General features: G+C 30.3%; 1 protein-coding gene across 3 annotated transcripts in view; it reads right to left on the bottom strand.

The window, feature by feature from the left end:
* LOC129963277 (uncharacterized) overlaps window positions 1-26,139 on the bottom strand; it is a 70,528-nt gene that overhangs the window by 9,364 nt on the left and 35,025 nt on the right. Inside the window, exon 1 of one of the 3 annotated variants that reach the window (XM_056077532.1) lies at window positions 7,072-7,347. The exons of 1 other annotated variant lie outside the window; for it this stretch is intronic. The gene's annotated coding sequence lies outside the window, so the exon portion shown is untranslated. Of the gene's footprint in view, window positions 1-7,071; window positions 7,348-26,139 lie in introns of those variants that run through there. One more of the 3 variants, XM_056077533.1, reaches the window with a different exon arrangement.

The raw sequence follows: 26,139 nt of genomic DNA, 5'->3' as shown, positions 1-26,139 counted from the left end.
TTCTTAATGTTTGATGCTTTTAAAATTAAACATTGTTAATTAATCGATTTTTCAGATTCATTCTGAAGTACTTTTGAATTAAAATAAAACAGAATAAAGGAAATTAAAAATTTCTAATCCACATAGCGTTACTCCAACTGGCGTAGAAAAATCCACGTATTTGCGTTACGTAACTGGCGGTGAAAATTCACGCATGCGCATTGTGTTCTGAATTCTGCATTGTGTTGACAATTATTATCAACAGATGCGGACTGGATTTAAATTATTTTTAGGTTCGTTGTATGCTTTTGTAATTAAAATGTATTCATGTTAGTTATATATTTTTTGTATATGCTTATAGTTTTAAGTACATCGTTTTTTAAGTATTTTTAAAACCTGTTTTCAACCGTTTATTTTAAACGATTCGTTTTATTTTCTTAGTGTTTGATGCATTTAAAATTAAACATTGTTAATGAATCGATCTGTTCATGATGAATCTAAGAAAATTTTGTTGACAAATTCTTGAGATATTACATAAATTAAAAAAGATATTCTTTAGTGCCCATAAAGTGTAAACGCTGAGTGACTCTATTTTCAGTAATCAGATTATAAAAAAAAATGCTTTGTTTCAGCAAAAAATATTATTATATTAATTGAAGATTAATTCTTTCCATTTTAATTTAAAGCATAAGTTCTACAGGTGCTAATAGAAAATTAGAGAGATACATATTACGTTATGACTGAAGGCCTTTATAATATTATGAATGAATTATATGACAATCAAAATTTAAAGTTTTAAAATATTTTGATGAAGAAGCTATTAAAGTAGGAATTGCATAAAATATTTAATTATTAAAATTTTAACGAACATTAAGATTGGCGAACCGGCTGGTCGCCAAAGGCGGTTAGTATTACATAAATTAAGAAAGATATTCTTTAGTGCCCATAAAGTTTAAACGCTCAGTGACTGTTTTCAGTAATCATATTATTAAAAAATACTTTGTTTCAGTAAAAAATGTTCTTGTATTAATCGCAATTTAACCATTTCCACTTTAATTTAAAGTATAAATTCTACGGGAGCTAACAGAAGATTAGAGAGATACATATTACGTTATGACTGAAGGCGTTTATAATATTATGAGTGAATTATATGACTATCAAAATTTGAAGTTTTAAAATATTTTGAGAATATTATTATAATTTTACTTAATTACTTAATTTATAATTATAATTAAAATATTAAAATATTATTAGAAGCTACTAAAGTAGGAATTGCATAAAATATTTAATTATTAAAATTTTAACAAACATTAAGATTGGCGAACCGGCTGGTCGCCAAAGGCGGCTAGTAATTATATATTTCTTTATTGCATTAAAAGGTTTTAAAAATTGATCTTTGTATGCCATATTTCGAATACATTGTTTTTTAAAAATATTTTTCTAATAAAATATATCATATTTATTATATTTCTCAAAAATATTTTCTGTTTACATCGTTATAGAAAATAATTGAAGTAATGAAAAGACGAGTATATTCAGAAAATTAGAAAGGTTCTCGATTTTTCAAACAAGCTGCTTAACGACATCCAAAGCAAAAATTTTCGTCTAGACAAAATACAAATACGGAAAATCTGGAAGTCAGATTGTCGAATAAATTTACTGAAATAAAAAAAAAATGGAATAATTTATTACTCTGAGCAATCGCCTTGAAATATTTGACAAATGAAGACAAACACAATGAACCTTGAAATGGACTAAACAAAAATCTTAATGTGACAGAAATATTCCATAATTTTGTCAAAATGGCGAAGCATCGTATCTTTCCAAAGAACTTTTCCCCGCAAAATATAAATATTCATAGCAAACGTGAGTCATAAAACATATATCATATTACCGATTTCTTCGTCCAGCTGAATACATGAACAAAAATTGTTTTTATCTAATATAATTCTACAGTTGCATAAAGGCATTCGAATCATTAGCAATGGCATTGAATTGAGAAATTTCTTTTAGATGATGTTCATATCTTAAAAAGAAAATTGTAAAAATGAAGTTCTGAATTTTTGTTTGTAAGATTAATGAATTAAATATGATAAATGATATTCATTAAGTTAAAATATTAAGAGAAAAGTATCCTAAAACTTATCAGTCAGGTAAAAAAAACCCTTATAAGTATTTTGCAGATGGTTGGAACTTCAGAAGTTATTTATATTTCATTTTAACAATTTCGCAAATTTAAAATATAATTGAATAATTCCGAAAATTATTAAAAGTTAAAATTTAAAAATATTTTTTTAATACAGTTTTAGTAAATGTTAGATAATTTTTGTGTCGAATAAAAACTTGAAGTGTTTTTGAGGACTAACTAGTCCTGAAAATTCAAGTTAAAAAAAAAGGTTTTATCAAGAGAGGAAATTAATTTCCCAATTTCAAGAATTTATTATTATTAATTTTTAATAACTACTTTATTACAATGTGATTTCAGATATTTCACTCAAATTAAGTTTTCTTAATAGATGATAATTATTTTTAAAATATAACTCGAAGTGAAATATTTTCTTTCTTGCTTTCAATATTCTATTCTCTTACGAAGATATTTTGATTCAAAATTTATTCGAAATAACGTCTCCCCCACCCTAACTCCTCCAAAAATGTTTAGTTTGTTCATTTAAGCCGAGGATTACGCGAGGCATAGTCTTCAATTTTTTTTTAACAAAATAAATTTCATTCTGAGTTTTGCAGATGATTTTCTTCTAACTTTAATTAAGATTTAAAGCATTGGAAATTATTTCAAAGTGAAATTTTTCTGTTCAGGAGCAAGAACTCAAAATCTGATAGTGAAAACGAGCGACCATTTCATTTAAAATGTCAAGATTTATTTTATGAAACATATATAAGTGGGCCCAACACCAGGAGGCGCAGGGTCCCATTGTGATGGGTACGTTTGTTAAGAAAAAAGAAAGGACGAAACGGGAAACAGGTCGCAGAGTAGTAGTTAGGCTTATAATAAATACGACTGTGTTGACATCCCTTAATAAATACATATGTCCGATATCCTGCGATGCTTAAACACCGCCACCTTTTTCGGACAGGAGAATTATATTACATAAATATTTATGATTGTTCTGTAAAATTTAAGCTCTGATATAAATGCCTTATTAAGATGCTTTTCAATCCTTTTTTTCAATTCACTACCCTATGACAACTTTAATTCTTACCGAGCAATTAATTGACTGATCTGGTAAGTTATCGTCCTTTTTTTCACTACAATTGGAACATTGGAAAATAAACACACAAGTATTTTGCCGATTTCGTTTATTCAAGCAAAATATCATGACATAAAACTATATCGTATTATGAAAATAAATTGCATTTATCTCTATTTCCATTTTTTAATACTTTGATGGGAATTGTTATCCTAAATAATAGTAAGATTTTAATCAAATATGTAATACATCATCTAACCGTATGTTTCCTTACGTTGTATTATGAAGTAATGTGCTTCTTTCTCTTAAAAAATGTAAAATGGCTGAAAAAAATAAATTGGCGTAGTGCGTTTCGTAAGTTCTAAGAGAATATGAGTTTGCTCCATTTATCAAAGTAAAAAAAAAAGAAGAAGAAGAAATCAAATTAGAATAAAACAAATAAGAATGCTCCATGAAACTATTCACTTTCATTACAGCAATTTTAAACAATGGTAATGCTAAAAAAAAGAAATTATTAATTTAAAAAAGTAATTGCAAAATCATGTATTCACTTTCTAATGTTTTTTAAGAATATCTATTCCCCCAGCTATGAATTTCTGGGCCGAAAATTAAGCATTATTTGTCGAATCATACGAATGATTTTAAAGAAATTAAACAAAAACATCTGATTTCTGTTTAACCACTTTTGTCTGTTCAATTTTTAATCACCTATTTAGCATGTCCATTAAATATTTCACAATATTATACAATAAATAATCTGCTTTAAAGGTATTTTTGATTCTAATTTAGAAAATATATTTCCCAGAAACAAAATTATTACATTTCCCTAGATATTAAAATACAATTCGAGTTTGAAAAATGAACCATGTCTTTAAAATGAGGAATTATTCATCGATATCGATAAATACTTTCAAATAAAATTAAAGGTTTCTTCGCTTAATTACTTTGTTTTCTTACAGGTAAATATTTTGCTTGAAGGGATGTTCTTCTAAAAGTAATAATTGGACTGATTAAATAATTCTCAGTTTCGGTTTCCAAAAAATAAAATTTATATTAATAGCAATTTAATTACCCAATTTCCAGGCTCAATGACATATGTATACGCAAAAACTTAATCGAAAGCAAAGCATATTTTGTGCGTCGATGAAAATCTCACAAAAATGAATAGGGAAGAATAAAACAATCACAGAATGCTAACAATGAGAATTTATATAGTCATAAAGCTAAAAGCTTCATAGAAAAAGTGAAATCCTGATATCTATTCGATATAACTTCAAAATCAAGCAATTGATTATTACCGCAATCGCCATAAGGGATCAATGGTACCTTCCACTTCCTGCTTCTTGAATTGCAATTCCCATCATCTCAATCACCGACACCTCATTTTAAAAGTTTGCTAACACGTGTAGAATTGTCCCGAGTCCCTAGGAGAATTTAATAGAGAATTATACATAAACGTATATACTGCTTATTCTCGAATTCTGAAATCCACCTCGCTTTTGCGAATACGCTAAAGGACATTTATTTCGTCAAAAAAGCAATGAAAGGAAAGGCGAAAAAAAGGAGAATACATTTTATAATAGGATGAACTCAGATTATTCACGGATTTAGGAGGAGTAATAACTGCATATCTTTCTGCATATCACCCCTTGGGGAAGTGAAAGCGTCGAAAAGTTAGTCTCGGGATACTGAAACAAACAATATGTATAAATTACTCATGGAGACTCTTTTTTATTCCGTGTATAATTCCAAATTTCCAGAAGTAAAATGACATTGTATAATATTATATGATTTTGTAAAATATTCACAGTATTTGCATAATATCAAAAATATTGTAGAATATTGTGATCCCATTTATGTTGAGTGTTAATGTGATACGATAACCTAATTTGTCTGGTGTTTGCTTGCTAAATCAGGATCCTCTATTAAGTATTGTTACCATAAACAGAATAACCTTGATACACTATTTCACAATATAAAGAAAGCTTATTTATAAATAACAAAATATCCTGTGTTAATATCAATACAAATATCATGCAATTTAAATAAAAATATACATTGTAGACATTTATCATGTAATAGGAGATTGTAAAGAATCATGGAATTCCGATATTTTATAAAGTTTTCAGGGATAAGTGATTATGTCGCAGGGCAACAGCCAACTTTCAGTTAGTAAAACAGAATTATTTTATTATCTATATAGAAATTTTACTAATATCTCGATGTCATCTAAAAGTATCACTTTCAGCACACTTAAATCTTTGCATGTAACTATTATTTTTGATGGAGTCACGGCGATACGACAAACATAGTACCAATAGTAAGCAGTAGCTGGCAGCTGAAAGCAGATATGAATGTTTTCAAATTCTTAAATAACGTAATTGTTTTAATGAATTAAAAAATGACACTTTTTCTGGGATTATTCTGTACCATACATGTATCGAATGATACAAAAATGAATTTAAAATTTTGATGGCATATTAATGCGTAATATAAAAAGTTAAGCGATCTTAGCGAGTTTAATTGTAACACGCTAAGATAAATAAGTTTTAAATTATATATATTTTAGTACTTTCTTTTATAAAAACTTGATAATTGATGAAAAATTTCATAAGAATTTAATTCATGGCTTTATTCATGTCAGAATGGAAAGAAATCTTCAAAATACAGATGAATTATTTTCACGTTTCATGAACAGAAAATATTTGTCTGAATCTTAAATACTCATGTTTGTTTTCCAAATACATGCTTAAAAATCCGTTGTTATCTTTATTAAATTTCAAAGTAATTTTTAAACAAATTAATAGAAATTTTGGCGCATTTTTATTGTTTTTTAAATGTTACTGAATTTTATAACCGATAAAATAATTAAATGATAATTAACAGTATTAAAATAACTAAAGAAAAGGCATGGTCTTGCAAATATTTATAATTATGCAAATTAATTAATAATAAATGTCTTCCGGCAAATTTTTTAATGGAATGCATTTATTAGTTTTTTTACAAAAGCTAATAAATAAGAAATTAATAACTTAATATTGATTGTTGGGATTTTTAATGTTTATTGCTTTATCCAAATCCATACATTTTATCCAAAATTTTTAGGATTAGAAATAAACATTATTGGAAAATGTGCAGTAAACTAATTATGATGTTCATCGAAGTGTTAAATGAATAACGACGAATTGAAGGAATTTATAAAGAAGGCATAAGAAAAATTTGTTACAAGGGCCATCAAGCAGTAAACATGTGTGATAATGAATATGATTTAATTTCTCCAGAATATTCAAACGAACAAAATTAATAAATATATAATAGATTTTCTTTTCAGATTTTTGGAAGCAGGGAATCCAAGATAAAGAAACCCGATTAATCCTTAATAGATATGTCGGTAACGAAAAGGAGTTATTTTGAAAATCGAAGAGAACAACTGCAATAAATTGTCACTATTCACGATAGTTAAATCCACAAAGTTGTTCAAAAATTTCAGTTGCAAATACAAAAAAAAAAAAACGAAACTTTTTAAAAAATGAACAAATTTTCAATAAAAAGTAAAGAGGTAATTTATAAGTAAATAAATTTACGGTTAATTAAGTCACAGTTATTTGCAAATGAATCCATTAGTAAACATATTTGTAAAAGCATTTTCTTATTGATCTGTATTATTTTTCAGGATATATGCGGATTATATGCGATTGCCTTATGTCCAATCCAGTAGATAGCCAGTAGTTTACTGAAAACAACTAATAAATTAGGCTGCTTTTAATTCATTAACTTGCTCTCACAACACAACTGGAAGAACGCTCAATTTCTGATTACTACAACAGTATAATCCATTCCGAAATACCTTGATATTCACAAAAATTAATGAATGGAACCATCCTACCTGTGCACTCACATCATTTTAATCCGTGACGTTTTGCAACTGACGTGTCGTCACATTCAGCACACAACAATAAAGCATCGACTCATGGCATGCAATATGGAAAGAGGGAGAATCTCGCTGTAACACTAAGAGTGCCGCAAATTTCGCAATTTGTTGCCAGGTGTCTTGTTTACGAAAAAGGCGTGGACTGTGAGAGGCTGCTTAATCAGCAAAGCTTCCTGAAGGCACACCTACAGGGTAGACGAAATGTGTGCCTTTTTGGTGTCTGTCCTACGCTCTTTTTTTAGGGCCTTCCTTGCTTTTCTGCCCACAAAGTAACCTCCACTCTTCGCGCTATGCTAACTGTAGGAGTTTTAAATATGCGGCCTCGTCAACGAAAACAAACTGATTTACATGCCAAATTATACTCGTACCATGAGGAATCGACTTCCTCGAGTGATTCAGGTGGTGAGTGCTCCCCTTGCGTAAGGGTGACGACATCGGAGTGTTGTTAGTCAGATGAGGAATTACTAGTTATGAAATGCTAGTTAAACGACCAAAAGAGGTAAATAACTTTTAATACGAGTTTTCGACAATTCGGTCGATATACTGGTTTGTTTTGAAATATATGGAAATCGAAACCTGATCACCACCAAACTGGCATCTATACCGAATCTGAATCAAGCGAGTTATATAAAAGTTTGTTTTTATATTTTTATCAGGTTTTAATTATTGTTATGTGTATGTGTCTTTATATAAATTCAGCTGAAGAAATGCTGGTGCGAGGCCCAATGCCAAAGAAAATTCGCGATGTATGTGATCTCTAAATTTGTCAATGGTCAAAAAATATTCCAATGGTATAACATGGAAATTTGGAATAAGGATGCCGGTTAATGCGTTTTATTCATCATAATTACTAGAATCAAAATTATAAGATTTATCCCAAAATAATTCCAGTATAATTTCGAAACTGGACATGAATTTTGTTAAATCAAATTATATAAATGCAAAATTAAAAATAACCGTTACCGTATTCTTTCATAATATGCGGTTATAGATTTGCAAAATCTCTATTATGATGGCTTTTATAATTATCACTCAATCAGACTAGTTATATGGAAAATTATTAAATAATATGAATCATGACTTTTTAAAACTTTCGATTCTAAACTGAGCTTTTTGCTTGAGACAGTTATCGAAACTCTAGATTTAAAAGTGATACGAAATAGAGTAACAAAATCATCCAAAACAACTGCAACGCGTTATTATGGTGTTGCCATAACGATTTGATTTAACAAACTATCTAGCAAATCCATAATTCAAAGATCATACATAATAAAGAGAAAATGGGGCGTCATCTGTAGATTAAAGTGCCTATGGAATGTATGAGAAGTAAATGAGACAGGAAACTAATTCGGTGTTATTATATAGAAGGAGTTTGCGTTTTTGCATAATTTTCAAGAGAAACTGGCCTATATTTGTGTCCCGCTTAGAAGAAATTTAGGCATATCTGCAACAAGCAAAATAAATTCAGTAAGTAATTTGTTACACAATCCCAAAATGCACTTGAGTCAAGTAGTTTTTGTGCAACATTGGTTAACAGCATAGCGAGAAGATAGAAATTATAAACTTTATAACCAGTGCTTTAACGGTTTAGTCCACTTGCCAAACACTTCCTCATTGTTAAAACGTGTAAACACGACCGGTCTTTTGAAGAAATTATATTATCTGGAAGTTGACATTTAGATTAAAGCTCACAGAGAAGTTGTGAATCTCACTTTCAAGAACATTTAAAAAAAATGAGATATCCTATTCCTTCTAACTCACTGACGAATTACCTGCGCTTGTATTCATCATTAACATCATTCCTAGCCATTAAAAAGGAAAAATACAGAATGACATGCGGGTGAAACTATCTACTGAGTGATTAATAGGCAGTTAGATTAGTTCTTTCAGTGAAATTCTAATGGCTACGATATCTGAGCTAATCACTGCGCATGAAGAACTTCATTTATAACGCATTATGCATAGTTAAAAACTTGCTTAAATTCATCAGATGAATTTCTATTACACGAAAAATCAATGAAATATAACTCTACTTATTTGAAAAACTGCCTATTTAGAAGGTAACGGAATGAACGGTAAAATATGTATTGAAGAAATTTTTTTATTCAGAGATTTTTAAAGAAAATGAATTAAAATTCAAGTGCTAAATAGAAAAAAATACAAGTGAGCTACTGAAATACGTATAAAATTGTATTTCGGGTTTTTACAGCATATATGGTTATTTTTAATAGAACTTTCAATGTACATAATTCACTGTAAAGAGCGAAATTTTTTCTCTTAATTTTGTAAGCACTTCTCCAACAAATGTCGATATCACGAAAGTTTAAGGTTTGGATATGGAAGGTAAAATTAATTGCTATAAAGTTGATTTTTAATATATTTCTGAATGTGATTCAATAAACAGTTTATGCATTTCTAATTTTTAAGTGAATTCCCAAAAATAATAAATAATCTGATATGTTTAAGTTTCTAAGTTTTTGAGCTATCGTGTTTACATGCTTCTGAAAATACAGGCCAACAGATGGTCAACCATTTGTTGGATTTGGCTCAAATTTTGATATGTGCCTACGCAATAGATGTTAAATTTGAGTATAGAATTATTTATGTATACTTAAATTCGAATAGACGGACAGGCAGACTTCTTCTGAGTAGATTTCACTCAAAATTTGATAAAAATTTACAAATTTGTTGTAAACAACATATACCAAATTTCATCCATCAAACTCAAAATGTTTTTGATGTTCTGTCTTGTTTGTCTGTTGTTGCCTCTGCCACAAACAGACAGACAGATGGATAGACATAATGTCAAACGTACTACATCTACTAATCTGCCAAATGTACCCAATCTGCAAGGGAGACTACGTATATACTAAATTTCTAACTCAGAGCGTTTTCGACATATCATGTTTACAGACAGAGATAATGCTAAAAGTGCATTTTTCACACTCAGGGAGATCTAAAATGTAAAGATTCTTGAAAATCTCGAGTTCGAATTTTTGACAATACTTTCTTTATAAGTGGTATACAAGAAAAATAAGAAAAGAACTGAAAAAAATTGATGAAAATTGATATTCGACATAATTGTTGAACTGAAAATTGATGTTTAATTTTTACAAATTATTAAATTATGCATCAAGAAGCTTTCATGAGAACTATCTACATTTCCCGCTAATGCATCAACCTTCTTTGAGATGCTCTTAAAAAAGCAAATAATAATAATAATAAAAATCTACTTGAGATAAGGCGAAGCTATGCGATTCTCCCCTACCGCTTCAAAACTAGGCCAAGAAATCATATCAGCACTATTTATAAGAACGTTACCTTTCCCAGACTTGAGTGGGTTTTAATTGTAATGGCATCTTCGATGAATCATTGCAATTCTTGCCCTCGTTTTCTTTGTTCACATTTCTAATGAGTTATGATTTATGCTAAAGTATGGAATAACAATTTTAAGATAACTCATATTCAACATTGGAATAGAGTAGTAAAGCCGGTTTGAAATAGGCACCTTTGCAAAACATGATTTTAAGATAACATGGGAAGAACGCGAATTTGCCAAAAATATAAAATAAATTAGTTTAAAGAATCCATTTCTCTTTTTCTCAATTTAGTTATTCATTATAAATTGTAAATAATGGTAGGAAGATTTAATCTACTTTTGGATATTAATTTCATAAATTTGTTATTTTTCAAAAATTTGTTAATATTAACGATAAAAACGTATTTTAATAGAATTAATTCAATAGATGTTTCACTGACACAGCGCAAATGAAACTGCGTATGCCATTCAACGCAGTAAAACTGCATTTTTCACAAAATGTATCTCGGCGCATGCGCTTGTTATTTAACATTCCACCTTGTACTATGACGCCTGCATTTATATTTTGAGAGTATTAATTTTTCTATTCCCATGATTGGTGTGCCATTGAAAGAAAAAAAGGAAATAAATAATAGTCTGATACGAAATATGTTTCAATTTTTCTATTAACAATCATGCTTTATTTAAAAAAAAACAAAAAAACGTAAATGCGAAGATTCGAAGGGATGATTTTAATCTTAGATCACACTACTTTCGATATGCCTTTAAAAGTTTTTTTTTTATTTATATATGGTTGTTAATATTTATTAATTAATTTACAAAAACACAAGTAATATTATAATTAGTTTTAATAAAATTAAATAAATCTGCTACAAACTTTTTTTAAAAAAATCATCAATACCTATTAGGGAATGGTGTTAAGTTCTCGGGAACGGTGGTTTCCAGGTTCCAAATTCAATTCCGCTAAAAGAATCGACGTCTATCTGTTTCGTACATTTTAAATATGGTATCTTAAGTGAAACACCCTTCCGTTGATATGACGCAGAATTTTGGACGGGGGAGGGACTACAGTCTCAAGAGTCGTCATCGTCATCTGAACTTAGTTAAAAATTGAATTACCATTTCCAAAACAGCCCTAGTATCGATTTCATTTTAGTCGTTTATTTAATTAAATTTATTTAATAAACATAAATCTTAATTTTGATCATGCAAAACAAATGGTGTTAATGTGAATGGCAAAAAATATTTTTAAAAAAACTGAAAACTTATTGGTAGAATTAAAAGTTTTAATATAAGATCAATATCAAAGTAAGAATCAGTCAAGTAATAAATTCTTGAATAATATTATTAAAAAATATGTAAAGTAAAAATTAAATATTTGTTTGAAAAAACAATCATACTCTTCGTAATGTAAGTATCAAATGCATGCTATCATTGAATTCTAAAATTAATCAAACAGCGTGTATTACCTTTATTATCTAAATATGAATCAATTTCATTGAAAAATATTGACGCTATTGTTGTTTCTTTCGCGTAATTATTTTGTTTTTAAAACACATACACAAATAACTTTTAATACTTATAGAAAATAAGAAAAAGGAACCAAAAATTTTTCAAACAAAAAATATTTGATACTAGGACATATTTCAAAGTAGCAACATATAAAATCAATTATTTGAAAAGCAATTCTATGATTAAGAAACAAAATAGTCTTACAAAAACAGACAAGTCCAGTTATGAATTTAATTGAAGTGCAGTGCAAGTTATTTTCTTAAGCAAAACTCAGTTCTATTGAAAATAATCGATTGTTTTAGAATACTTTTATGAATGATAGCATTCATAAAGATCATCCATTCTTTTCATAACACTCATAATTTTATGAATGATATGAAAAATCAACGTGCTATTTTCCAAGTTATTTTTTAAAGTGTGCTTTTATTGAATGATTTAATGATAGTTTCTTTACTTATTTCTATATAATATTTATATTATAATATTTTTTCTATCACATTTACTAGATATCTGTATTAAATTCATAACAGTGCTGCATGTTTCATGCTTATACTAAACGTCATAACATTGGTGAAATGAATGACCTGAATTCCCAATATTCCAACTACGAATCAAAAACTAGGCCAAAAAATTATAATATTACAGTGATGTTGCACATTGTAGCGTACAATAATTGCAGAATATTACTAAGCATTTTTTTTTAAATACAAGCTATTATATTTAAAATAAGAATTCAAGTCCATATTGTGTAATCTTTTGGTAAAAAAAATCGAATGAGAGCTAAAAAAAAATTATCTTATAATATGATATATCACATAAAAACATTTATGGATTCCAAACATTTCTCTACTTTGAATAAAACAAACTGCAAGATAAAATTGAATATATGCACGAAAAGTCTTTTTAGATTAAATTTGCCAAATGTTTTGTATAACTCTATGCATTTTTAATAAAAATGTTAACAGAAGTAAATAATTCTAGAGCAGTTTTACATTTCCTTTTCATCATTTGGGTGTTATTCAACATTTAAATTCTTTTTAAATTTATCAATAAATGTAGATATTGTTACACAATATTTTGAAAAATATAAGTATAAAATTAGTTAAATATTTTTAAGTGTCAATTATTTTTTATGACAAATAAAGGAATTCATGCTAATAAGTGATATGTGGAACTAATCCATTCCAATTTAATTTTGGAATTCAGTACTCAACAGACAAGTAGAAAACAAAATCAGTATTACAGCAGAGCATGTAGTTTAATATCAGATAACCACGATATCCCTTGAATTCACCGAAATTTGGACTTCATTTAAAATATCGTATCCGAAATTGGTAATTCAAAGCAGATATTCTGACTTTTAAAGTACTAATATGCATAATCATACCTTGCAACAATAGCTTCGTGTTTAAACACCAACGTAAAATCTATCTTTTAATGTTCATTTCTTCAAAAGGGAAGAACCTCTTTATATTTAATACCTGCTTTTATAAGCAAACATATTTCTTGGTAATGATTCAAAGAAAGCAGTTTAATCCAGTGACCTAGTTAATGAAACATCTCTGGTTTTCGCCCGCGTTCAAAGAAACTTTAAGAATGGAATTTCAATAACATATTAAATTCCATTTAAAGTAAATTTTGGTAATAAGCTGTCGATAATATCTGGGTCTCTTAGTTCCAAATGCAAGATTTCTAGAATTATCTAAAACAAAAGAATTATAGATAAACATTTCGTCAGTCATCACGATTTTAATGAAAGTAATAGATCTATCTGCCGAAAGTTCTGTTTTGTCACGGAAGATGGTAAAATGGTCTTGATAATAACAGCAGAAAACAAAGGACAAGACAATCTTTAAAAATTGCTTAGATGATTAAAAGAGATCAGTTTCAGTTTCTTCTGTAAAGAAATTATATCGAAATGTAAAGGCATTTTAGTCTGATTATTTTCAGTGAGGTTTTGTTAAAATTGCTCGAAAGTTTGAATTCTGTAATTTGCTTTGTATAAATAATTAACCAGTCACGAAGAGGCTTCTTCTTGTGTCCAGTCAACCACCCCGCCACCACTGAACGAGGTAGTATTTGTTTGGCCGAGTGCTGTCTTTCACATAATCCATCCATATTACAGACAAATTCTCCGAACTGGCATCCTCTTCGAAGCGGTTGGCCCTAAGCCACAGGTGGTCAATCTCTGACCTTCCTCCGTCAAGAATCCTCTGAGAGATGAATGTGAAGTATGTCTTAGATGGACTTGGGCTTGTTTTATATCTCTTGATGAAATATCAATACTAAAAACTCTATCAATACTGTTTTTTTTAAAATAACGACTGTATTGAAACTACAGAAGTTGTACAACAACGTTTGTAAAATAGAGTTTTCCTCAACGAATTGGAAATAATGGGAAAATATAGACCTTTTGGATTACCTTTTTTCCCCCAACGAAGGTGATTTTTTTTTTTTTTTTTTTTTTTTTTGTAAATAATACAGTTACCCATCTAAGATTTTACTAGATTACTACCTTCTATTTGACATTTATTTTATTGGAATTGCAAAAATTTTACTAAAATTAAAATAATTAAAAATACTTTTGAATTTACCTTTTTTAAATTTACTTTTGAACTAAATATTTATCTTAAAATTCGCTGTTTATTTTATGAGCTTTCTAATATCAATAACTTTCAAGTTTAAATATTTTTTTCAGATAAATAGATATTTACTTTAAAGCGAATGCCTCCCCACCCTCCCCTTCCTTATTCGGTTTGAAAATCAGATGCGTAATATAGTCATATGTTTTGCATGACCCCGTTAGTTTAAAACAATAAAATTAATTTTATACTTCTCTTACATGTCTAACTACAATTCAATTGGATTATCTCTAATTTTCATCATGTCTTAAATTTAAATAATTAAGGATCACAAAATAAATTATCATTTGAATATTCACTTCGAATTTCTCATGAAAAAAGCAAATCGTAAATAGCGTTAAAATATATGCACATTATTTTGGTTGTGAAGGTAGCATAGATTAAATTAAGGAATTCTGCAAAACTTTTGATTCTGTGCTTTCTCGCTGATGGAGAAAAAACACTGCATCAAACATTTTTCAAGCTGCACCTCTGAAATTTGGTGTGTTATGTTTGTACTGAAAAGACATGTTTCTATCAAATATTGAACGAAATTAATTCAGTTTCTCTGTACTTTCCTATGCATGTGAACACGATAAATCAAAAATTTTCCTCGCATTTTAGACTTCTACATTTGCTTCAGATATTGGACTGAATGAGCTAGAAGTTTGACTTGCCTGTTGATCTGTCTTTTTGAAAGTATGTGATCTACATTAAAATAAATCAAATTTTGTATATAATCTTGATACCAAAATTGTAATTCTATATAACATTTCTGATATAATTTGATTAAATGATTGCATGTTGAACGTCTTCACTTTGATTGAGAGATTCAATCATTGATTGCATGCATGATTTTTTAAAAAAAATATGCTACAAAACTAATAACAAAAATTGCCTCATTGTGCAAATATGCGAATAAATTGAATCATTATTATTATTATTATTCATTTTTCTATTATTATTATTATCCTGGTTACTTATTATTCTTAGAATTGGATGAACCATATCTTTTATTGTAAAGTATTTATATCTTTTATGGCATAGTTATTACGCTTCTAATTATTACCTTCATATAAAAGTACCTTATAATTGAAAGTTTCATCTGCTGAATTACAATGTTGGAACATTCTGTGTTTAGATTGCATAAAGCAGCAGTAGAAAATTCTTAGTACATGGTCCAAACAAACATCAAACACAGAAGCGATACTTTTGGGATTCATATAAAATGCCAAATACTATTGTGAACAAATGACTTAAATAAACCCAAAGGAGAAATATTTTGTAGAAAATTGTCCCATTTCATTTCAAATTACGTTATTGTTAAAATTTCCCACATAAAGTCATTTTACTCCTCCACTTTGCCCAAATTCCACCCGAATGTGGCCAGACATTGAACGATTTTCTGCCTACAAGAGAAAGGCGGTTTACCATCTTGTCCACTCTCACGACTTTTAGGAGTATAATGTAAACATCCCCGAACAATAGCATTGTGTTTCCGTCACGACAAGTGATAAATGGCTACCGAAAATAATTACCAAGGTCTCATTTTGCCCAAATGCCGAAATTCTCCCCGATGCCAGAGTCGTCATCTCCAAGTGATTCAGCACCGCCAACAAGTGAACGGGGCACACCAGACAATGTTATACAAGTTCAGGAAAAACTAAAATTAAACTGCTCGTGATCGAGGATCGCCACCGAAACCTGTTTTCCCACATCGAAAGAGGTGTTGAATCAACAACCCCGAAGGAGCAACAAAAATTGACGTCGGGACCTGTTTTTAAAATAATACGACACTGGAGTTAATGACGAAGTTTGAGGGGTGGGTAGTGCTTGCTCAGTTTGGGAGAGTTGTGAGGTATAAAAGAAAGAAGTTGAAGGTTTGCATCGTAGGACGGCAATTTTATAGTTAAGGCAACTTGATTGATGTTCCATTGTTTTCAACAAAAGGGAGAATCAAATTAAAAATGCTCTTTCATTATTGCGAAGAGTTCGTTTCCGTAAACTTTCACCAGAAACTAAATTTAAAATGCTGATACGTCGCAAAAGTTTTAAAATTTCCAAACAAGGGGAAAATTATTTTTGACCAGATTTGATAGGATGGTGATGCCTGTCAGAATTTGCATTTGATTTGTATATTATCGCACACCAAAAGTAAAGTGTTGTACTCTTTAAAGAATCTAATACCGAAATTTTGGTGAATATCCATGTTTCAGATCTCTTTGAGCACACGCAAAAAAATATTGTTTTACTTAAGAGAACTGAAACGTTGCCGACAAAAAAAAATTGTAAAAATTTCAGTTATAAATAAGGGGAATTTTTTCACACATAAATTTTGATATCCGATAAAAAAATTTAGGGCATATAGAATGAATGATTTATTTTAATTATAAAAAGGTAAAAAAATATTTACTTCTTAAAGTATTTTTTTAATGGCAAATCGAAAATATTTAGTAATGCAATAGTCTTCAAGTTCATAACCACAAATCGATACGCCAAAAAATAATAATTATAATAATTTTGAGTAAAATCACTCCAAAATCGTCATAATATATGGCAATAGATTTAACAATTGCAGTGAACTTATTTAAATTCAAATATGCTAATAATAAAAAATTCAAAAAATATTGAATGTAATGTAATTTGTAAATTTTAAAATATAATTTTGCATTATAAATAACCTCTAAAGATTTTAAAGGATGCATAATATTTGTAAACATAGTTGCATAAAGTCCAAGATCTATGCATATCAAAATTTAAAAAACATGTTTTTAAAAAAGGGCGGAATTTCACATAAGTTTTTATAAGCAATTTCACTCGCATTCTCCACCCCACATTATCCCAATTTGACTTCTTTGGAGTTCGCCTTGTCCAAAATATTCAAAAGAAAAATGATTGATAGGAAAGGAATATCTATAACAATGAATTGATTTCTAAAACATCTGCTTACTTTGAAGGGTGCGCGTATTGTATTACAAGATCTTAAAAAATAACTCCGAACAGCCTTGAAATAAGAGTATAAATCTCGAAGGAGATGAAGTCGAAATCAGCGGAGAGGTTTTTCTAAAACTTTCTCGCATATTCTCTAATTAGTATGATTTTGTGGTTTAGATGCGTTTTTTCGGTATCGACTGAAACAAAAATTTGACAAAACTGCATTTGTAATCAAAAATCTGATACCAAATTTGATATATTTAAATCATTGCGTTTTTTGAGCTAGCGCGTTTATATATTTCTGAAAATACAAACCGACAAACGCTTAACTCCTAATTGCATTTGGCACAAAATTGGATGGGCGTCTTCAATATAGATGTTAAATATGTATGCCGAATTTTATCCATCTAGCTCTCTTTGTTTTGTAATTATCGTGTTAACTCCTTTTCTAACACCCGGACAGAGTAACTTCCTGACAGACTAAATGGATTTTGCTCAAACTTCGATAGGTTATTGGCATAAAAGTCATATATAAATTTCATGTTAACTTTGTCACAGACAGACGGACAGATATTTTCTAAAAAAGTATTTTTCGAATTCAGCCTGGTCGAAAACGAGGGGAGTCGTCAAAATCTCGAATTTGAATTTTTTTGAGGATTAAAACAGACATGTAAAAACGAAGGGAAAGCAATGTTTCTGGTTTAAAATCCATACAAGTAGATCGTCCGTTCCAAAGCACTCATTCCGACTTAGTTATTTCAAATGAATGGATACAATTGAAAGTGAAGTTGAGAAAACATAAAAACGGATCATCACATACTCACGATCTTTTTGTTCACAGATCCTGATTTTCAACTTCTCTACGATTTCGTTCTAATGGCATAAAAAATTCAAGGATATGATAGAGTCGACGAAAATTCTTTGAGTCTGTAATTGAGCTTTCACAATATCTTAAACATGTCGCAACAGCCAAAAGGTAAAAATGACTCTAGCTATTATCCACGACTCTGGGATCCTCAGCGAATAATGAGACGTTTTTTGTTTGCTAAAACATGAGGAAAATTTCGGCGAATCCCATTTGATTAATTGCCGCATCTGTTAAATTATACCTTCTCCGTTTTTAATTTGTCTCTCAATGATAGTCTTTATTATCATCTTTTTAATCATTCAGATTCTCTGTTGTTGTTCATTAAACTGCTCTAATACGATGTTAATTTAAATAGAATCACAACAGCATTTTGAATTCCCGAAACTCGCATCCAAGTATTGCATCAGTCATTTTCTTCTTCTTCTTTATTTTTTCCGAACTCGCTGTTCGAAGTTCGTATTGTTCCTTTTTCTTCCGATTAGTCTGACAGTTACGCAGGATATAAATATGGTCGAAACATCGATAATTATCCGTGGAAAATATATTGTTTTATTTGCTTTCTATTCATTAGCGGAAGCGCAAGTGTTGCGTGCGTGTGATTGCGTATTTCTCACGCAAAAACGACAATGCTACAAGATCTCAATTGTGAAATCAAAATGTATTTAACTGCTATATAATGCATTTCATACGTACAAATTGCGCCACAAAGTAGCCTGACAGTCAGCTTATTAAGCTTGGCATTGATAGAATTGTCCACGGATAGAATATTTGAAACCTAGCTAAAATATACAACTTTCTTTTTGCTTCTATCTAAAATTGATATTGTCAATTTGATAATGTTGGCACATTTGTCGTTCTAATTTTACAGAAAACTAGCAGCCATTGGCGACTAGCTTATTTGTCTGGAATAGTGAATTTCCTGACTGATAAATCATTAATATGGAATTATCTATTCAACATTTCACCTTGCCATTTCATGAGATTGAAGAAAAAGAATTTAACCCTTTATTTACCGAATTATGTTGCCATCCATTTTTCAACTTCATTTTTGCACCAGTAGTTAAGTTTCTTTGCAGAACCCAAGGAACCCAGGGAACCCAAGAAATTTTTTTAATAAATAGAAATATCTTAATTAATTTAATTAATAATTAAATTTGTTGAATTTTTTTAACTTATATTAACTACTTTCTATCTCGGTTACATTATCCGTGTTCTTTAGAATACCATCAGCAAAAATAGTCATATTACGAAGATACCAGCCGGATTTAAATGTACTTTTAAGTACCGTCAGTAAATAAAGGGTTAATGGAATTTGTCTCCAACAAATTACTGTGCATGCATATTGAAAACTGCATCTGGCACTAAATAAATCCTATTTTGGAATTAATGTCCAAAAAAAAGCAAATGTTCACCTTAATTTAAACATTAACAACAGCACACGACTGAATGGACAGAGAAAGACAGACTGAATAAGGCAGATAAGCCAGTTTGAATTACATCACGTGAAGAAAAATATTACTACATAATGTATCAAATTAAATTTTAAATATTAATTAAAATTGGCTAGGAGGATACATGGAATAGATCATTATAAAAGTAATTTCTTTTAAGTTTTAATTAGTGTAAAAAAATTATTTTTATGAGACAGTTTTTTTTAAAGATATATCTAAAACAAAAAAGACTTGCTTAATTTTTATCTAATTTATATTTGAATTAGCATTTGACTTTAAAAGGTTATTAGTGGCATCATGTTCTTTTTGAAGAGCGCTGCCATCAAGATCTGGCAAAAACTGTAGATCTATATAAAGACATTCATTTATTCTTATACATATTTTATAATGCATTTATTTTATGATGTAAACAAGAAAAAAGTATTGTAATAATTAAAAAATTAAATTTCCAGACATTTACAAATTTTCAATTTTAAGGTTTCAAAATTTTGGGATAAAACTTTTTCTTACGCTAAAAAATTTGATTTCTAGATTTTAATGATAACTGAAAAAAAAAACATTTTTGGAATATTTTCTGTTTGTGCACATGGTAACTCAAGAACAAAATGAGCTAAATGAATGACATTTGGTAAGTCATTTTTCCATCAAATGAAATTGTAATGAATTGTAATGAAAGTAATTTTTTAATCAAATATTGCAGATAAGTGATAAATTATTGAAGAACAGTCCATCTATAAATCTATTGTCTATCTATGTATCCATGCTTTTGTGAATACCTCTAAAACAAAAATGCTGCATGGATGATATTATTTCTAAATTTGTCTCGAATTTGGGACTCAAATCCGTTAACCAGAACTTTATTTATGGATCTGCCTATACTGGTTTATGTAAAATGGATAATTAAATAAACGAAATTAGCTACTCGATTAAACTTTAGTGAATAGTCTTTATACCAAAATTTTGAATCAAAGTGATCACAGAGAAGCTATAATGTTCCAAAATAGGAGTTCGATTTTATTTCCTAATTAAGCAATTTATAGTATGAGAAAAAGTCGAAAAAATAGAATATTTCTGGTGTTTTTTTTGTTACTTATTTGTCAAATCAGCAATGACTATGAAAATGAAAAAAAAACAAAAAAAAAAACCTTGGCAAAGAAATTTTATAAAAATTACATATTTTGATTTTTCATATTTTACGACAACGTTTTTCGGAATCTAAGTTCGCTCATTCCTCCACAAGAGCTAATAAGGAAGAGTCTTGTAATTTTGAACTTTTCTTTGAGCCCAGATGAAATTCAGTACCCCACTCCCTTAACTTCCACTCAATATAAATCTTAGAAACTTTCACCCTCGGTGTTAGATTTAAATTAGGCAAGTAGGTATGTGCCTTCATATCACCGATGTGGGAATGTGCATAGGATTTTGACAGCAGATTGTCGAAGTGATATTCGATGACATGTCTTAGAGCATCTAAATGAAAACACCCCCAGGTAAAATTGAACAATACAGTGACCTACTGTTTAGTATGGAAATCACAAAGCATTTCTCATCCTTTTAAATATATAGTTTAATAAAAAATATTAGAATATTTCAGATCAACCCACTAATAGTTTATCTGATAGAGTGGGAAGACTGCGAGAAAGTGTGATGCACTTAAAAACCCACGTGGGGTTGTTTCAATTGAAAGGGAAGAAAGGTTAGATAAGTAGTTATGGTTTTATCATTAATTAAAATTTTTGATTTGAGTCGCCGTAATCGTTCATTGGCAACTACCTACTTGTTCATTTTATAATAAGATGGGGCATGACTTTCAAAAGGAAACAAGTTTGATAAACGATTTGCTTCACACACTTTGATAGCGGTGATTTGATTTATTATATTATGCATGTCATTATTACGAAATCCTTCAATACTATCACTGAAGTTATGATCCAAGCTTATGAACTTATGAACTAGAAGCATCATTTTATTTAGCGTTTCAATATAAAAAAAATTTAAATTTTGAAGCATGATAACAGTTAGAATTATACATTTGCCTTTTTAAAATGCTTCATTCATAAATAAAACAAAATGCTAATAGTTTGATGAGGTAGTTAATGGTATTGAGGCTCCCGGTATTATTGAAAATTCGGTGAAATAAAGTTTCATATCTATTCGGTTTCTCTTTTCTTTATATAAATATCAATAATGACAAGAATAAAATTTGGTATGAAGAAATATTAGCAGTAAAAATACTGAGTCTATCATTTGGAAAATGCCTAGAAAATACAGACAATTGCTAGTTATATATATTTCTTTCTATTAATGCTGATATATTCAAACTTAGCAGTCTCCCCAACACCCTATGGTATGCTATCGAATGAAGGTGAATTTGTGTTTCAGGCGTTTTTTTCCAACCGACGGCAGTCACAATACCACGTACCAATATTTAAGTAAAATATCATGTCATTGCGCTTTTGAGGTTATTGTGTATACATGCTTCTGAAAGCACAGACCTACAGACATTCAACCCTTGATATTTGATGGGTGTCTACATTATAAATGTTGAATCTGTGAACCGAGTTTTATCAATCTAGCTTTCTTCATTTCGGAGTTATCGTTTTAAATTCTATTCAAACGGTGGCCTGGTGGTAAGATCTATTCTTCGGAACCGGAGGGTTTCAGGTTCGAGACACGATTCCACCGAAGAACCGTCGTGTAAGGGGGTCTGTTGTACGTTTAATCCGTCCTGACCAAATGTCCTCCCGCTGGTGTGGTGTGGTGTGGAGAGGGGGTGCCAGCTCAGGTGCCGTCCTCGTCATCTGACCGCGGTTCAAAATGACGAGGTCCGTCCCAAAATAGACCTAGTGTTGCTTCAAACGGGACATTAATATAACTAAACTAAATTCTATTCAAACAGTTGGACAGACAATCTTCCTCTGAAAAGAATTTGCTCGAAATTTGATAGAAATCAACAAAATTGGTGTAAAGACCATCTACTAAATTTCATCTTTCTAGCTCAAAGCGATTTTGAGTTGCCCCTGCCTTAGGCAGAAAGACGTTTTTCAAACTCAGGGAGGTTATAACGTGGAGATGCGTTAAAATCTAGAATATCTATACTTCAAATACGAGGAAGCCCAAATTTTGTAACAAAACTTTTAGCTTTTCTGGTAAAATGATGCCAGTTTATTTACGTGTTATAATATTTGACGCAAGAAACTATCTAAATACAAGGAATATAGCCCATTATTTGGCTTAGGTTAGTATAATTTGGTTACATTAGGTCCTGTTTTAAAGCTTTTGGTTTAGTTATATTAACTTCCCGTTTTAAAGCAACACTAGGCCTATTTAGGGACGGAGCTCGTCATTTTGAACTGCGGTCAGATAACTATGATGGCACATGAGCAGGCGGCACACCCTCTCCAAATTTCCATACCACACCAACCTGTTTTAAAGCAACACTAAGACTATTTCAGGACGGGCCTCGTCATTCTGAACCACGGTCGGATGACGAGGGCAACATCTGAGCTGACTTCAAACGTTCGCACCACATCAGCGAGAGGGCAGTTCGTCTTGTGCATCAGTCTCGGTGGTGTCCGGTGCTGTTCGGTGGATTGAATCTTTAACGTGAAAATCTAGTCTCGAAGTCGAAACTTTATCATCAAGCCACCGTGACTCGTAGTGTGCTTATATATAATATAGCTGAGGAAGAAGGCTTATACTGCCGTTTAAAAAGAAATATTCAAAAACTGATAGACGGGTATGCACTTTAGCAACTAAAATTATTTATTACATTTGAATGGTTGTTCGAGATTTTTTAAAATTTTTCTGTAAGTAATTCACACATTTGGGTCTTTTTTTTCCCATGCAAGTGGGAGGAAAGAATGCCATTTACCCCGTATATTTGAAGCTAGATTTATACTAAATCAATCTAAAATGTTGTTTACATGCTCAAGTTTGCTTAGTTAAATAAAAGACGTTACAACTTTCCTTTATGAACAGTCTATACCAGATAAACCTGAATATCACACGGTTTAGAGCTGCCACTCTATTTCCTGTACAGCTTTTTAAAATTTATTAAAAGTGTTTAATTTAACGATTTGAGGAATAGGTAACGGAGTTCTTGAAGTTCTTAGCTTTCGAACATAACAAATGATAAAGATACTTCCATGGCTTACTTAACAAGTGATTGTGTATTATGAAGGTGACAATCACTGAATAGTAATAAAAAAAGAATATGAAGACATTCAAAGTACAATTACCAAAAAGTTATGCAATGTTTTTATATTTTAGAGACTTGCATTGAGGTTTCAAGTTTCTAACAACAATAAGCTTCATCTTTGTTTCGCTCTCTGTTCCCATGCAGCTGGTGTTTCGATATAATGACGGCGTTTTAAAATGCAGTTTTGGTTGTACTAGAATTTTAATGAAATCGACTTGCTTAAAATTTGTTATGAAGAATCCCTGTTTATGGGTATAAAAAAGCTAGAAAAGATTTAAAGATTTTAAAGTAGGATATGTTTTTTAATTTTATTTTCCCGCATACAGACTATAGAGAAAGTATTGAAATCATCACAAAAGTTCGAACTCAGATTTTGACGAATCCCTTGTTGTAAACCTCCTTAAGTTCAAAAAATACATTTTGGCATTATGTCTATCTATCTGTATTATACGAAGATAATTATCTTGTACAAAGATAATTTAAAACTGCTTTGAGTGAGAGAGATGGAGTTTGGTATATCGTCTTTACATCAAATTTGTAGATTTCTATAAAATCTTCAGCCAAATCTATTCAGAGGAAATGTGTCTGTCTGGCTGTTCGAAGTTAACACGACAACTACAAAAGGATGAGATGTAGATAGATAAAATTCGGTGCACAGATTTGCCATGCATATTGCAGACACCTATCAATTTTTGTGCTAGATCGAAAAAAACGTTGAACGTCTGTTAGTCTAGACTTTCAGAAGCATAAAAATGTGATAGCTCAAAAACGCAATGATTTAAATATATCAAATTTGGCATGTGATTTTGTGATTGCATTTGCAGTTCTGTGCCAAATTTTGATTGCAATCGTTTGGGGAAAAACACATCTATAATATAAATTCACCTTCATTGGAGAGCACGCCAGAACATTTTAGAGATAACACTCTCATTAGTTGATTGATATGGGTTTCATAAAAAAAGTGCAATACTGGCCCACAGTAAAAACCTTGACCTAGAAGAAAGGTAACACATACCATAAAAAATAACAATCCATTTCCATCAAATCTTCTACGGTCTGGTGTGATGTATGTTAAATGACTCTTCACCTTGAATGTGACAACGTCATTTTTCAAAATAATGCCTCCTAACTGCTTTCTTTGTACAATCACTTTTTGTTTCTTAGGACATTTATCAAAGGTTATCTCCAAGTGACAGCGGCGGCGAAGATATCCATCTCACACTTCGCAGGAATCCCTTATCATTTCGGAATGTTTGAAGGGAGATGTTCCACCAGAAGAACATGCTGGTCGCGTGGATCGCCTGTGTTGCACATTTGTTCAAAGCATCCAGAGCTGTTCAAGGATTTATATCACGTATTTTTTGTTTCTGTTCGACGTTTGCCGCGCCCGCACTAGTTAATGCGTCTCGTGTAATGTTCGGAATATAGAGTTGATTCTGCACAATTATCTCAACACAATATCTCACTCTTATCTCTTGAGATTCGACTATACTCACGAGGAGTGCCGCTTTCACAATGGCTGGCCTTGCTTTGCAATCCAGCATAAATCAAAAGTTAAGATTTTACAATGCTAATTATTTTTACAATCTTGCACATCAACTTTTGAGAAGATTTGACCACTTTTCATTTAGCATGGTATAGATATTATATTGGCAAAATATCATTTGCATATATATGTGCTTATATAAAAGCAGCACCACGCAACCCATTAAATTTTTATTTTTTCCCTCAGAACGAATCTACTAGAATTCTAATCGCCCTGTAAATACATTTACGGCAACTTGATATCGTTATGAATCCCTTGTTACTTTAATCATGAAGAATTAGTTCTTTAAATGTCTTACGAAAAAGCTATTAAAATTTTATTATCGCTGTGGAATGAACCTCTTGGGTTTTAATCCACTTGTAAAGGTGGAATTGCATGCTTGATGTTGGCCTATAATCATCCATTATTCTTTAATCAAAATCTGTTGAAATTGTAATAACTTTGCCATTAGCTCGTTAAAATTTCAATTCTCCCAAGGAACATATAGACCACGGTGGCCTTGATGGTAAGGTGTCGGCTTCGGAACAAGAGGAGTTTGAGGTTCGAGGCCCTATTCCTCCGAAAAATCGTC

The sequence above is a fragment of the Argiope bruennichi genome, chromosome 3 (genome assembly GCF_947563725.1).
Source record: "Argiope bruennichi chromosome 3, qqArgBrue1.1, whole genome shotgun sequence".
Taxonomy (NCBI): domain Eukaryota; kingdom Metazoa; phylum Arthropoda; class Arachnida; order Araneae; family Araneidae; genus Argiope; species Argiope bruennichi.
The sequence above is the reverse complement of the archived record's forward strand: the minus strand, read 5'-3'. Positions and strand labels throughout refer to the sequence as shown.